Source organism: Lissotriton helveticus, chromosome 3_1 (genome assembly GCF_964261635.1).
Source record: "Lissotriton helveticus chromosome 3_1, aLisHel1.1, whole genome shotgun sequence".
NCBI classification, from domain to species: Eukaryota; Metazoa; Chordata; class Amphibia; order Caudata; family Salamandridae; genus Lissotriton; species Lissotriton helveticus.
This window is the reverse complement of record NC_136061.1, coordinates 451,113,347-451,127,388: the sequence shown is the minus strand read 5'-3', so window position 1 is coordinate 451,127,388 and position 14,042 is coordinate 451,113,347. Positions and strand designations below refer to the sequence as shown.

The 14,042-nt window shown below is 48.3% G+C and overlaps 1 protein-coding gene across 1 annotated transcript in view; it reads right to left on the bottom strand.

Annotated features, from left to right (window-relative positions):
* The window catches only part of LOC144824590 (lectin-like), a 141,250-nt gene extending 127,999 nt beyond the window's left edge, over window positions 1–13,251 (bottom strand). The window contains exon 1 of the mRNA XM_078683643.1: window positions 13,197–13,251. The gene's annotated coding sequence lies outside the window, so the exon portion shown is untranslated. The remainder of the gene's footprint in view (window positions 1–13,196) is intronic.
* Window positions 13,252–14,042: the final 791 nt, after the last annotated feature.

Below are 14,042 nucleotides of genomic sequence, written 5' to 3'. Positions count from 1 at the left end.
TTTTGCAATACTTATTTGTGCCCTTTTTACACAGGTTCTTCGTTGTGCTCTGAGGTTTAGTCTGCACATGATGTTCAAGTTTAAACAACAATGCCTCTTAGTATTTGGTTCTGATCTGTCCCTCGCACCTAGACATAACCGACTTCACACAGCTGCACCTCTGGAAACCGTGTACTTTAATATTGCTAACACAAGCTTTTTTCTCACACAGAGAGACACCTTTCCAGAGAGAAGGCCTGTAATTGTCCAGCGATGTGAACATTGCATCTAGGTCCTGACGTTTGGGGATCTGCTGACAAAGCCCAGAGGTCTTCTGTTTTATAATAAACTATCTCTTGTCACAGGGAGGGTGATTAGGTCGTGCCCTCCTTTACCATTGTTTCCGTTGTTTTCTATAACATGACATCCCTGTTTGTATTCTATGGAATTGTAACAATGTTGACTATATTGTGGTTATGCATTCTGCTGCTAGTATTGGCTTGGGTACTGCACCATAGAGTGCATTATTTGAAATAAACATTTTAAACGATACTGGGTCTCTAATTGCTTGACTGTGGACAAGTATGAGTGGCTACGCGAAAGAGTGTCTAGCTCCCGTGATTCCCAAGAAAGAGTTACGTGTTCTGAGTTGTCTAATCATTGGTAGCTCCCCTGTAGACGGAGAACGAATGAGACACTATAGCTAGTCGCTAAGGGATTGTGGGTACGGATGTAGTAGGTTGGTACACCACCTATTCACTGAGGTCCTGTTTTCTTGTGCATAGTTCTGTGTATGTGCAGAATCCCCGCAACAATAGGCATTGGTAAATGCATTAGGTGTCTTAGATTCATAGGGTCCGAACTGCAGTGTCTGTGCCGGCTCAGGCTGGCACTTCATGAAAAATACTGCCATGAGGCAGAAAGGGGTTAGTCTGGGAAACGGTAAAAACAGACATTGGTGAATGAATTAGTGTTTTTTAGTCTCTGATTGTCCCTACTGCAATGTCAGCGATTGCTCAAGCTGGCACTTCAGGAACAGTGTGGCATGCAGGATATCGGCTTAAGCCTGAGCAACAATGCAAACAAGCAATGGTAAAAGCATTAGGTTTCTTAGCCTTGGGGGTCAGTTCTGCAGTGTCCGAGCTGGCACAGGTTTGCATTTCACGTAGCATCTGGCATGAGGGAGAGCGGGGTCATCCAGGACAACAATGAAAACAAGAATTGGTAAATGCAATAGGTTTCTTAGTCTCAGATGGTCCGTACCGTAGTCCCAGGGCAGGCTCAGGCCGTAATTTCAGGTACAGAATGTCATGAGATAGAGCTGGTCAGCCTTGGCAACAAAGCAAACAAGCAATGGTAAATGCATTAGGTTTTTGAGCCTCGAAGGGTCAGTATTGCAGTGTCAGCGCTGGCACAAGCTTGCATTTCAGGTAGCATCTGGCATGAGGGAGAGCGGGGTCATCCTGGGCAACAATGCAAACAAGAATTGGTAAATGCAATAGGTTTTTTAGTCTTGGATGGTCCGTACTGCAGTCTCAAGGCTGGCTCAGGCTGGCATTTCAAGGACAGATTGGCATGAGGGAGAGTGGAATCGGCCTGCATAACAAATCAAACAAGGTTTGGTAAATGCATTAGGTTTCTTAGTCTTGGAGGGTCCATACGCAGTGTCACAGCTGGCTCAGGCTTGCACTATAGACACAGGCCAGCATGAGGGAGAACAGGGTTGGCCTGGGAAACAATGCAAACAAGCATTGGTAAACAAATCAGTTTTTTTTGTCTCAAAGGGTCCATACTGCAGTGTCAACGCTCCCTCAGGCTGGCACTGCAGGGATAGGTTGGCATGAGGAAGAGTGGGGTCGGTCTGGTAAACAGTGCAAAGAAGAATTTGGAAAATGCATTACGTTTCTTAGTCTTGGATGGTTTGTACTGCATTATTAGTGTTGGTTCAGGCTGGCACTGCAGGGACAGACTGGCATGATAGTGAGCGGGGTCCGCCTGGACAACAGTGCAAACAAGCATTGGTAAATGCACTGGGTTTCTTAGTTTTGAAGGGTCAGTACTGTACATTCCGTGCTGGCTCAGGCTGGCACTTCAGGTACAGGCTGGAATGCGGGAGAGCAGGGTCGGCCAGGGCAATAATGTAAACAAGCATTGGTAAATGCACTCGATTTCTCAGTCTCAGAGGGTCTGTTCTTCAGTGTCAGCGCACGCTCAGGCAGGCACTGCAGGTAGAGACTGGCATGAGTGAGGGCGGGTTCGGCCGGGGAAACAAATCAAATACGGATGGATAAATGCATTAGGTTTCCTAATCTCCGAGGGTCTGTGCTGCACTATCAGCTTTTGCTCAGGCTGGCACTCCAGGGACAGACTGGGAGAGCGGGTTTGGCTTGGGCAACACCTCGACTTCATAGCCCCACTGTCTAAAGAAACCTTCCTCTCCTTGCTCCCATGCATCAAGTCAGGATCCCCCTCTGACATCTGCCCGGCCTACATCTTGCGCGATATCTTCCTTACTTGCCCATCCCCCCCACTCACCTTTCTCAATGAGACCCTCAAATCAGGCACTGTCCCTCCATGTCATAAATCAGCCACCATCATCCCAATCTTGAAAAAAACAGGCTCAGACGCTACAGCGCTAGTAAACTATCGGCCCATTTCCCTCCTACCCTACCTGGCCAAAGTTCTCGAACGCCACGTAACCAAAGTCCTAAGCTCTTTTATAGAGCACAGCGGCTATCTATCACAATGCCAAGCAGGGTTCCGCCCTCTCCATTCCACTGAAAAAGTGGTGCTCTCTGTTATTGACACACTCAGAGCGGGGCAAGATGTTAATCTCCCTCAGGCATTGGTTCTACTTGACTTGTCGGCTGCCTTCGACACGGTGGATCACACCATCCTTCTTTCCTGTGTCGAGGCGGCAGGCATTGGAGGTTCTGCCCTGGCCTGGATCAGCTCGTTCCTGAGAGACCGCTCACAGGCAGTCCATCTGGCCAATTTCTCCTCCGAGGCCCACAAAGTAAACTGTGGCGTCCCTCAGGGATCCTCTCTCTCCCCCCTTCTTTTTAATTTATACATCTGCCCACTCATTCTTGCTCTGCAGAGGATGGAGGTCACGGTGTTTAACTACGCCGATGACCTCCAACTCATTTTTAACCTCTCTAACTCCCCCGATTCTATTTCTAATTTCCAGTCGGTGATGGTCTTTATCAGGGATTGGATGTGCTTTAACCACCTCAAGCTCAACCCTGATAAGACAGTACTTCTTCTCACTGGCGGCAAACTCAACCCTTGGTCCCCCATCTTCTGGCCCCCCTCCTTTGGTCCCCCCCTTCTCCCTCTCCCTCCGTTAAGACATTGGGAATCACCCTTAACCAACAACTGACCCTACACTCTCAGATCAGCACAGTGGTCTCCTCCTGCTTTTTTACTTTGCGCACCATTCGCAAGATCTCACGTTTTTTTTCCTTTTCAGCCCTTAAACTGATCTAGATGGCTATGGTCCTCTCCCGGCTGGATTATGGGAATGCCCTATACAACGGCGCCCCCGCATACGCCATCCGGAGGCTCCAACTGGTGCAAAACCAAGCTGCCCGCCTGGCCTATGGTTTACCCAAGTCACACCATACCACTCCCCTTCTCATATCCCTCCACTGGCTCCCAATTAGAGAAAGGTCCCTCTTCAAGTTGGGATGTATCACGTTCCAGGCTCTTGCGGGAACAGCCCCATCTTTTATCATGTCAAAAATCATCCCCTACATCCCCAGCAGACAACTCCGATCCTCCTCTATGTCCCTACTGGTGGTGCCCAGATTCAAGAAGAGCAGAATGGGAGGCTCAATGTTCTCCGCTCTTGCTCCGCAATTTTGGAATTCTCTACCTTTCCAAATGAGATCAACATCCTCGTATCTGGAGTTCCGGAGCGCTCTGAAAACCAATTTGTTTGCACAGGTTTTTAAAATCTAAACTGCATTACCCTCTCACTCAAGTATCACTTTCCTCTACAGCGCCATGAAACTGCTTGGTGTACGAGCGCTCAATAAATATTTTTAAATTCAAATTCAAATTTAACAGTGCAAACAAGCATTGGTAAATACATTGGTTTTTATAGTTTCGATGGGTCCATACTGCATTGTCAACGTGGGCTCAGGCTGGCACTTCAGGTGCAATCTGGTATGCGGGAGAGAGGGGTCAGCCTGGGCAACAATGCCAACAAGCATTGGTAAATGCATGTAGTTTCCTAGCCTAGGATGGGCCGAACTGCAGAGTCAGGTTTCTTAGCCTCGGAGGGTCAGTACTGCAGTGTCAGCGCTAGAACAAGCTTGCATTTCAGGTAGCGTCTGGCATGAGGGAGCACAGGGTCATCCTGAGTGACATTTGAAAACAAGAATTGGTAAATGCAATAGGTTTCTTAGTCTCAGATGGTCCATAGCAAGTGCCTGGGCAGGCTCAGGCTGGCATTTCAGGTACAGACTGGCATGAAGGAGAGCGGGATCGACCTGGGTAACAAATCAAACAAGCTTTGGATATTCATTAGGTTTCTTAGTCTCGAAGTGTCTGTAAGCAGTGTCACCGCTGGCTCAGAATTGCAGTTGCACTGTAGACACAGGCTAGCATGAGGGAGAGCAGGGTCGGCCCGGGAAACAATGCAAACAAGCATTGGTAAATGCATCAGTTTTTCAGTCTCAGAGGGTCACTTCTACTGTGCCTTGGCTGGTTGAGGCTGACATTTCAGGAACAGACTTGCATGAGGAAGAGCTGGGTCGGCCTGGGCAACAATGTAAACAAGGTTTGGTAAATGCATTAGGTTTCTTAGTCTTGGAGGGTTCATACGTAGTGTCACAGCTGGCTCAGGCTTGCACTATAGACACAAGCTAGCATGAGGGAGAACAGGGTTGGCCTGGGAAATAATGCAAACAAGCATTGGTAAACAAATCAGTTTTGTTTGTCTCGAAGGGTCCATACTGCAGTTACAGCGCTCCCTCAGGCTGGCACTGAAGGGACAGGTTGGCATGAGGAAGAGTGGGGTCGGCCTGGGTCAACAGTGCAAAGAAGAATTTGGAAAATGCATTACGTTTCTTAGTCTCAGAGGGTCTGTACTGCATTATTAGCGTTGGATCAGGCTGGGACTGCAGGGACAGACTGGCATGATGGAGAGCGGGGTTGGCCTGGGAAACTGTGCAAACATGCATTAGTAAATGCATTAGCTTTCTTAGTTTCGAATGTTCAGTACTGCACTGTCTGTGCTGGCTCAGGCTGGCACTCTAGGTACAGGCTGGCATGTGAGAGAGCAGGGTCGGCCAGGGCAACAATCCAAACAAGCATTGGTAAGTGCATTAGATTTCTCAGTCTCAGCGGGTCTGTTCTTCAGTGTCAGCGCACGCTCACGCAGGCACTGCAGGTAGAGACTGGCATGCGGGAGAGCGGGTTCGGCTGGGGGAAAAAAGCAAATAAGGATGGATGAATGCATTAGGTTTTCTTATCTCCGAGGGTCTGTGCTGCAGTATCAGTGTTTGGTCATGATGGCAATACAGGGAGAGACTGGCATGAGGGAGAACAGGGTTGGCCTGGGCAACAGTGCAAACAAGCATTGGTAAATGGATTAGGTTTCTTAGTTTGGAAGGGTCCATACTGTAGTGTCAACGTGGGGTCAGGCTGGCAATTCAGGTACAAGCTGGCATGCGAGAGAGAGGGGTCAGCCTGGGCAACAATGCAATCAAGCATTGGTAAATGAATTAGTTTCTTAGTCTCGGATGGGCTGTACTGCAGTGTCAGCGCTGGCTCAGGCTGGCACTGCAGGTACAGGTTGGCATGAGGGAGAGTGGGGTCGGCCTGGGCAACAATGCAAACAAGCATTGGTAAATGCAATAGTTTTCTTAGTCTTAGAGGGTCCATACTCCAATGTCAGCTCTGGCTCATTTTGGCACTGCAGGTAAAGGCTGGCATGAGCGGGGTCGGCCTGGGCCACAATGCAAACAAGCATCGGTAAATCCATCAGGTTTCTTTATCTAAGATGGGTCATACAGCAGTGTCAATGCTGGCTCAGGCTGGCACTGCAGGTACAGGCTGGCATGAGGCATAGCAGGGTCGACCTGGGCAACAATGCAAACAAGCACTACTAAATGCATTTGCTTTTTTAGTCTCGGAGGGTCCTTACTGCAGTATCAGTGCTGGCTCAGGCTGTCTCTGCAGGAACAGTCTGTAATGAGGGAGGGCATTGTCGGCCTGGGCAGCAATGCAAAAAAGCTATGGTAAATGCATTAGATTTCTTAGTCTCAGAGGGTCTGTACTACAGTGTCAGCACTGGCTCAGGCTGGCACTGTAGTTACAGGGTGGCATGAGGGAGAGCGAGGTCGGCCTGGGCAACAATGCAAACAAGCATTGATAAATGCATTCGGTTTTTCAGTCTCAGAGGGTCACTTCTACTGTGTTGTGGCTGGCTCAGGCTGACATTTCAGGAACAGACTGGCATGAGGAAGAGTGGGGTTGGCCTGGGTAACAATGTAAACAAGCATTGGTAAATGCATTACGTTTCTTAGACTCGGAGGGTACTTATTTCAGTGTCAGTGCTGGTTCAGGCTGGCATTTGAGGTACAGATTGGCGTAAGTGAGTGCGGATCAGCCTGGTCACCAATGCAAAAAAGCATTTTAAGTGCGTTGTTTCTTAGTCTCTGAGGGTCCATACTACAGTGTCAGGGCTGGCTCAGGCTGGTATTACAGGTACAGACTGGCATGAGGGAGAGTCAGATTCGCCTGGGCAACAATGCAAACAAGCACTGGTAAATACAGTAGGTTTCTCAGTCTTGGAGATTTGGCACTGCAGGGTCAGCGTTGGCTCAGGCTGACCCTTCAGAGACAGGCTGGCATGAGGAAGTACAGGTCAGTCTCGGCAATAATGCAAACAAGCATTGGTAAATGCATTAGGTGTCTTAGTCTCGGAGGGTCCGTACTGCAGTGTCACCATTGGCTCAGGCTAGTATCTCAGGTACAGGCTGGCATGTTGGAGAGCGGGTCAGCCTGGGAAACAATGCAAACAAGCATTGTAAAATGCATTAGATTTCTTAGTCTCAGAGAGTCCGTACTGCAGTGTCAGCGCTGGCTCAGGATGGCACTGCAGATACAGGCTGGCATGAGGCAGAGTGGGGTCGGCATAGGCAACAATGCAAACAAGCATTAGTAAATGCATTCATTTTTTTTGTCTCTGAGGGTCCCTACTGCTGTGCAATGGCTTGCTCAGGCTGCTATTTCAGGAACAGACTGGCGTTAGGGATTGCGGGGGTTCTCCCTAATCACTGCCTGGGCAACAATGTAAACAAGCATTGGTAAATGCATTATGTTTCATAGTCTTGGAGTACCGTATTTCAGTGTCAGTGCTGGCTCAGGCTGGCATTTCAGATACAGACTGGCATAAGTGAATGTGGGTCAGCCTTGTCACCAATTTCCAAAAGCATTGGTAAGTGCATTAGGTTTCTTAGTCTAGGACGGGCCGTACTGCACTGTCAGCTCTGGCTCAGGCTGGCACTGCAGGTACAGGCTGGCATGAGGGAGAGTGGGTTCGGCCTGGGCAACAGTGCAAGCAAGCATTGGTAAATGCATTAGGTTTCTTAGTTTGGGAGATTTGTCACTGCAGTGTCAATGTTGGCTCAGGCTGGCACTGCCGAGACAGGCTGGCATGAGTAAGAGCAGGTCAGCCTCTGCAGCAATGCAAAGAAGCATTGGTAGATTCATTTTATTTTTTAGTCTCAAAAGGTCCTTACTGCATTGTCAGCGCTGGCTCAGGGTGGCACTGCAGGTAAAGGCTGTCATGAAGGAGAGCACGTTTGGCCTGGGCAAAAATGCAAACCAGCATTGGTAGATGTATTCTGTTTTTTAGTCTTGAAGTGTCCTTACTGCAGTGTCAGCGCTGGCTCAGGCTGGCAATGCAGATACAGGTTGGCATGGGGAAGAGCAGGGTCGGCCTGGAGAACAATGCAAACAAGCATTGGAAAATGCATTAGGTTTCTTAGTCTGAGTCAGGTTTCAGGTTTCAGGTTTTAAAGTCTTTATTTCGATTCATAAAAAATCATAAAAGACAGACATTAACAAACATTGCTTGATTAAAAATACATAACTTTGAGTTCATAAAACTAGTATTAAATAGCAAAAAAGACCAACCTGATGAGAAAATTACTAAAATTAAGCACATAGATAAAAAAAACGAAAGATTTTACAGTTAGATTCCAAACAATTTTCGATAGCATGAGCAGAAATGAACAGCCTGTTTTGGTAGAGCTCAGTACATCATGGAGGAGCATTTGCATGGTCAGTACAGTAAATGTGCTATGGTTTCGACCTTAATGACCAAGCCCATCCCAGGTATTTAGCCAGGCACACTGAAATGAACTCAGAGGTGTTAGTTGTTAATACACGAATAGCATCTTCGGATTTTCTTATGGGCATGCGCTGGAACAGTGGCTTTAACCATTTGGCTCTAGGTACTAAATATCTAGGGCAAGCAAACAAGAAGTGTCCTATTGTTTCCTTGTGGCCAGGGCACCATCTACAATAGTCCGTAGTACTCGTTTTCCAACCTTTAGTGAATACATTCACCGGCAATGCACCCACCCGAAACTGATGGTAGAGTTTCCTGTCCAGTGTTTTGGAGATTGAATCCCAATAGAGTTCACGGGACAAGTCCAACTTAAATGACAGGAACCTACCCGTGAGATTGGTGGAGCTTGAGGCATTGACTCTAGCCTGGCGAATCGTGGCCCAGTACAGTTCCTTGAAAGCTAATTTAGATGGAAAAGTGCTGGTGGAGGGGGATATCCAGAGTTGCTCTAGCCCCATATCCGTCAGGATAGATTTTACCATTTTACCATTTAAACCATTTAATTTTTCCTGAACCCCCAAGTGACCTAACTTCAGCTACCTCATTGGCAAATAGGGTAAGTTCAGGGGTTGTCCACAAACGCCTCCAAAAAGCAACCAATCTAAATCTAGCCATCTCGTTAATTGGGGGGCAACCCATGTCCAAGCAGAGAGGGGTGGAAGGGGTCGACTGTGGCAAACCCACTAAGTTACGCAGGAACTTGCATTGTATTTTAAACAAACCCATCAGATCCATATAACCCCACAAATCTGCACCATATAAAATTGCTGGGTTAATTTTGGCATCATAAATCTTGAGAACCGGACAAACCCGCTTGGTGATAGATCTTTTTTGTTCACTTAATAGACAGCCGGTAAGGCGGGCAAGCTTTAGGTGTTGTGCTTCGACTTGTGCTTTCCATCCCAGACGGCTGTCAAGGGTAACCCCTAGATATACCATATTCTCCACTTGATCCAGTTTAACGCCACCCATACTAACTGTGCACCGGACAGGGCGATTCTTTGTTAGTACCATAAGCTTGGTTTTCCCGACGTTCACCTTGAGGTCGCTGATGACACAAAACTCCCCAAACCGGTCCAACGCCCGCTGTAAGCCAGAGCGTGTCCGGGAAAGGAGGAGGGTGTCATCAGCGAAGATGAGCATCGGGAATCGCTGTCCTGCTAGCATCGGGGCGTCCGTTGGGGTATCCTTAAAAAATTTGACCACTTGGTCAATAAACAATAAAAAAAGGGTTGGTGCCAGAACACACCCCTGGCGGACGCCTCGGGTTACTGGGAAGTGTTCCGTCACTTGCCCCTGGCCGCCCCATCTCACCCTCGCAAAATTGTCTTCATGCAATTTGATTATTAAAACTAATAACTCCTCGGGCATTCCCAAACTCCTCAAGACTCCCCACAGTTTATCCCTCGGGACTAGATCGAACGCGGACTTCAGATCGAGAAACGCAGCGTAGATTGTACCACCGCCAAGCTGGACCACCTTCCAGTAGATCAGACAAAATCTGAACACATGGTCAATGGTACTCGTTCCCGATCTGAAGCCCGCCTGCATTGGAGATAATATGTCCTCTAGTTCGATCCATCCTTGGACCCTACCTAAGATCATACGTGCAATGAGTTTCTGGGTTGTATCAATGAGGCTAATCGGGCGATAGTTGCCAGGAATTGACCTACTGCCCTTTTTGTAGATGGGTAATATCTCAGCCCCCTTCCAGGATTTTGGTATACTTGCACCAGCGGCTATTGAATTAGCCACTTTAGTAAGGTAGGGTATCCATAGGGCGGGGTTGGTTTTAAACAGGTCGGCTGGTATAAGATCCATGCCCGTTGCTTTCCCTCGCATTGTAAGACCTATAGCCAGCTCGACTTCTTTTTCCGAAAAGGTAATAATCCTAGTTTGCAAGGGTGGCTGGGATACCGTCACCGTAATGCTGGGGGGATTGGGGTTCTCGGCACAAAACTGGGTCGAATAAAATGTTACCCATTCCACAGGGGACACATGGTTCACAGGGATGCGTGCATCCGGATCTTTCCCCCACTTAACTATTTCCCAAAACTTGATGGGGTTGTTTGAAGTGGTAGCCTCCAATAAATCCGACCAATGCTTATCCTCCCACACCCGCTTAGCTTCCCACTGCGTTTTCTTATAATTTACCCTAGTTTCTTTCACTGAGATCATAACTCTGGACTTAACCGCACTGATAAGTTTGGTATGGGCTTCCCTACATTTATTGTTATACCATTTCTTGGGACAGATCGGTATTTTGGGGTTTGCCTGGGGCCGTGGTTTTGAAAGCAGGGATTTGAGGTCAGCAAAACAACGATTGTGGAGGTTTATAATATTGTTAGCCATTTCGGGATTGTCCCCTTGAAGATCATATGCCAGCATCTCACTATATGTGTTGCTGATTTTTATGTCTACCATATCCCTTAAAGTAATATCCTCCACAATTTTGGACCATTTTAGTCTCTTCCTATCATTGGTTAGGAAGGCATCCCCAGTCTGTGAAGTGCCAGGGTTCTCAGATCTCACTAAACCTGGTAACTTTAATTTTAAGGACAAGGGGTTGTGGTCACTTTCTGGGCGGGGGAGAACTGCCATGTCCATCATCAGGGGCCAGTCTCCTAGTTTTAATAGGATATAATCGATACAGCTTTTTCTTAACCCGTTATCGAATGTAAAATTTACTTCCTGGTCTGATTTGGCGCGGCCATTGACAGCCCGAAAGCCCCTATTGAGGCAAAGAGCCGTCCAATTTACTGCTGCCTCAGTGGCTGTTACTGGTTTACAGGGCAACAGTTCAGGAATACCCCATACTGCATCCTCCGCGTAGCCCCAACTGTCCCCTGAGTCATACAATGGCTCGAAGGTGCAGTTTAGGTCTCCAGCTAGGAGGGTTACAAGATCGCTATCAAGATCATCTAGAATGGGATCCAATGTTTCCAACAGGAGAGGGGAGCGGCCTCCTGGCAAGCCTCTGGCATATACATTAATCAAGATCATATCCCGACAACCAGTCTTACTCAACTTAATGATAAGAAGGTCAGGGTTGTGTACTGTTATTCTGTGGAGTGAAATCCCAGGGATTGTTTCACCCAGATCAGTAAACCCCCAGAAGCTCTCCCTTTCGGACCTCTAATTGCAGGTTTAAAAAAATTGATATATCCCTGCCTAAATGTTGGTTCAGTTGCCCAGGTTTCCTGGAGTAGGATAAAATCATATCTATCTATAAACTCCAGCCAGTCATCTGAATCAATACGACTTTTAACCCCCGCAACAGTCTGAGTCAGTACTACAGTGTCAGCGCTGGCTGGCACTGTATATACAAGGTGGCATGAGGGAGAGAGGGGTCGGCCTGGGCAACAATGCAAACAAGCATTGATAAATTCATTAGGTTTCTTAGTCTTGGAGGGCCCGTACTGCAGTGTTAGCGCAGGCTCAGGCTGGCACTGCAGGTACAGGGTGACGTGAGGGAGCGCAAGTTCGGCTTGGGCAACAATGCAAACAAACATTGGAAAATGCATTAGTGGTCTTAGTCTCGGAGGGTCAGTACTGCAGAATAAGCGCTCGCTCAAGCTGGCACTTCAACGGTTAGACTGGCATGAGGGAGAGTGGGGTCTGCCCGACCAACAATGCAAAGAAGCATTGAAAATTGCATGAGGTTTGTTAGTCTTGTGGGGGGCCGACTGCATTGTCAGTGCTGGCTCAAGCTGGCACTGCAGGGACAGGCTGGCATGAAGGAGAGCTGGGTCGGCCTGGACAAAAATGGAAGCCAGAAATGCAAAATGCATTGGGTTTCTTAGTCTTAGAGGGTCCGTGTGGAAGTGTCAGCATTGGCTCAGGCTGGTACTTCACGTACCGGCTGGCATGAGGGAGAGGGGGTTGGCCTGGGCAACAAAGAAAGCAATAATTGTTAAATGCATTAGGTTTCTTAGTCTCAGAGGGTCTGTCCTGCAGTGTCAGTGCTGGCTCGGCTGACACTGCAGATATAGGGTAGCATGAGAGAGAGCGGGGTCGGCCTGGGAAACAATTCAAACAAGCATTGGTAAATGCATTGGGTTTCCTAGTTTCGGATGAGCCATACTGCAGTGTCAGCTTTGGCTCAGGCTGGCACTGCAGGTACAGTGGCATGAGAGATGGTGGGGACGGCCTGGGCAACAATGTAACCAAGCACTGGTAAATGTTTTAGGTTTCTTAGTCTTGGAGGGTGTGTACTGCAGTATCAGCGTTGGCTCAGGCTGGCAGTGCAGGGACAGGCTGGCATGAGGTAGGGCAGCAATGAAAACAAGGATTGGCACATGCATTTGTTTTCTTAGTCTCGGATAGTCCGTACTGCAGTGTCAGTGCAGGCTCACGCGGGCATAGCAGGGACAGGCTGGCATGAGGGGTAGTGGGGTTGGCCTAGGGGGGCAATTTAAACATGCATTGGTAAATACATTAGGTTCCTTAGTCTCCGAGCGTCCGTACTGCGGTGTCATTGCTGCCTCAGGCTGGCACCGCAGGGACAGGGTGGCTTGAGGGAGGGCGGGGTCGGCCTGGGCAACAATGGAAACAAGCATTGGTAAATGTTTTAGGTTTCTTAGTCTCGGAGGGTGTGTACTGCAGTATCAGCGTTGGCTCAGTCTGTTACTGCAGGGACAGGCTGGCATGAGGTAGAGCAGCGTCGGCCTGGGCAGCAATGCAAGCAAGGCTTGGCACATGTATTTGTTTTCTTAGTCTCGGACGGCCGGTACTGCAGTGTCAGTGCAGGCTCATGCTGGCACTGCAGCAACAGGCTGGCATGAGGAAGAGCGGGGTCGTCCTTGGCAACAATGCAAAAAAAGAAAGAAATTCAAATCAGCTGGCTTACTTGCTGTTCCCGTTGGCGAGCTAATATCTGTTGGTTCTTCTCCTCCAGCTGCAATCTCCTACCAGCCCGAGCCCACATAGCCGCTGACATCAGACTCCAACATGTTTTTCTACTCTTGGCGGGACGTCGAGAGGTACGGACTGGGCAGCTTTGCAAAAGATTAATGACTGCTCAATTAAATGGAAGCTGGCATGCTGCTGGCATGCTGCTGTCCTGCTGACTTCTCGCCTTTGGAGTACACAAGAGCACACAGCAATCTCCGTCACTTCATCCTTGGCAAAAAATAATTGGAATCAAGCAGGAGTGGAATAAACAAAAGTAATACACTCAAGATACTCCGACCTGGCTGCGTGACATAGAACGAGGCTACACTGACCTCCGCCCTTTGGCCAGGGCCTTCCATTCCCAATGACTAAGAGCTGTTTCTGGAATACAGAGTTCAGCGACACTGCCACTCTATTTTCACCTAGATAGGCCTGCCCTGCCCCAGGCGGTTTAAGTTAAAGCCCTTTTCTCAACACAACAGGCACGGCCGGTACAGGTAAGAGTGATGGGGGTGGGGGAGTTGATCTATGATGGGATAGGTAATAAATAAATAAATAAATAAAGCCACTTACCCTGCAATCGCCGAATTGCTGAGTTGGCAATGCGGCAAGCGCAAGTTAAGTGGTTTTATTTATGTTACTTTCCCTATCCCGTCATATGTCGAGTTTCCCCTGCTCCACCTCCACCCCGCCCCGCCGTCCCACCGCTCCACTGCCACACCTCTTTTACCTGTACTGGTTGAGCCTGAAACGCACTTACATTAAAACCCAAAAAAGAAACCTATGCTTTCAAATAAAGGCT